This window comes from Castor canadensis, chromosome 14 (genome assembly GCF_047511655.1).
Source record: "Castor canadensis chromosome 14, mCasCan1.hap1v2, whole genome shotgun sequence".
Lineage (NCBI taxonomy): Eukaryota > Metazoa > Chordata > Mammalia > Rodentia > Castoridae > Castor > Castor canadensis.
Window position 1 is genome coordinate 16,013,814 of NC_133399.1, and position 2,141 is coordinate 16,015,954.

Below are 2,141 nucleotides of genomic sequence, written 5' to 3' on the forward strand. Positions count from 1 at the left end.
AGGTCAGGCCCCACTGAACAGGACAAGGGCCTGATGTCACACCTCAGGAATATGGAATGAGGCAGATGGTGAATACTTTCTCACATCTCTCTCAATCTATTCATTTTCAACAAAGAAAATAAAAATAAGGGAGTACAGTTATTCAATGCATACAAAAATGCAGTTATATGGCACCAATATTATACAAAGGAATCTCGAGGAAAGGAAAACAATCTTTGAACTAGCTCAGAGAGTCATGATGCTTCAACAAAGTCAGAAGGAAAATGCGCATTCTCACGGTTAAACATATTTGAAAACTCCAGGGCCACACTGACGGCTGAAATGGAGCCCAAGAATAAATAGCTCCCTAGTAAATAGGTAGGGACACCTAAGGATTTAACTCTCAGAGCCCACTATCACCTGCTTTCCTCGATCCTAGTCTTGAAACTCTCTGTCTTTCCAGATCTTATTATTCACCAAAGGGAGATATTCCTGGGTCACGTTAAGTTTCTCTTACCTAAATAAACTGTAATGCAGGAAACCTTTCTCCAGGAGATTGCATCTTTCTCTAAGCCAGACCTTCACAGATTTTCTTCACGTGTAAAAGTCACAGATTGACACCAGCAAATGTACGTATGCCAAAACAAAAACACTGTTTATAAAACCACATGTGGCCAATAGTCACCACCTCAGAAAGGACAGAAACTCCAATTACATCAGCACCTGGGTCTCTTACTTTAAGCTTTCTTCCTCATCCTCTGCAGTTTATCACTGTCATCATTCCTTCTGTCCCTGTTCTGCGCAGCTGTAGGCCACATGCAGGAGAGGACAGCTGCTCAGGAAGCACCAAGAGGATTTCATTGCCCTCCCTTTGGAGCGTCAAGATGGCCCCCAGCTAGCAGTCACTGGCCTCAGGCTTCTGCCCCACTCCAGCTTATTCACCCATTTCACACCAACAATGATGAGCCAAATGAGAAAAAAAGTGATGAACCCAAATCTTTGAGTGAAACACCAGGAGAGTTCCCACTTTACTTCTACATTTACTTACAATCTAGATAAGAAAAACTCTTAAGCTACTTTACATGGGTTTAAATATTGGCAAATAATCATTCCTTTGAGAAGGAAAAGATGCCATTAAAGTATTCTTTTTATGTGAACACACTGCCATGGAATAGGATTAATCCAATGTGAACTGTCCCTCTTTTTCCCTAGCTTCTGGGGTTCTGTCTCCCTCCCAGGTGGTGATTGCCAGCATGTTCTCTGTGCCCGGGGAAGCACATATTCTGTTTTTTTCTTTTGAAACTCTCTCTCCACCCCACCCCACCACTATTGACTCATGTAGTCATCTCTGTATTTAAATCTTGGACACCTCCTAATACCAAACCCTTTCAAAAAGTCTATCTGGACTCAGGCTTAACCCTCCTGAGGCTCTCTCTCATCCTTTGATTTAAATTACTCATTTGAAATTGGTTTTACAGCTTGTATGGTGATACTTTGGGCCAAGGGCATTTTCTTTACTGCTATTCTCCATTACCTATCACACCACCTACTCATTAAAAATTACGATATTGAAGCTGGGCACCAGTGGCTCATGCCTGTGATCCTAGCTTCTTGGGAGGCTGAAATAGGATTGAGGTTCAAGACCAGCCTGTGCAAATAGTTTGAGAGATCATATCTCCAGAATAACCAGAGCAAAATGGACTGGAGGTGTGGCTCAAATGGACCTGTTTTGCAAGTGTGAAATCCTGAGTTCAAACCCCAGTCAAGAAGGAGGAGAAGAAGGAATTACAATATTCTGTTTCATTTTATTGTTTTGACCCAGAGTTCCTAAACCCTTGAAATTTCTGGATGGCAAAGATTCTATCTGTATACTAAGGATCTGACTAGTGAATGTGTACTCTTAAGTAGATTCAAGATTGGGAAAAAAATATAAGGCATGCTCAAAAGGTGGAAGTTTCAAAACTATTCATATTTGTCTTTGACAAAAGGATTGGAATGTTGATCCCATCCCCTGGACCTCTGCTCAAGGGAGAAAGACTATGTTGAGTTAAATACCAAGGTCCATTGAGTAAATCAATCTTGTGAACATAACAGAAACCTACTTGAAAATCCCTGAGTTATGGAGTGTGGAGAACTTCAGGGTTGGTGAACATGGCTAGTAT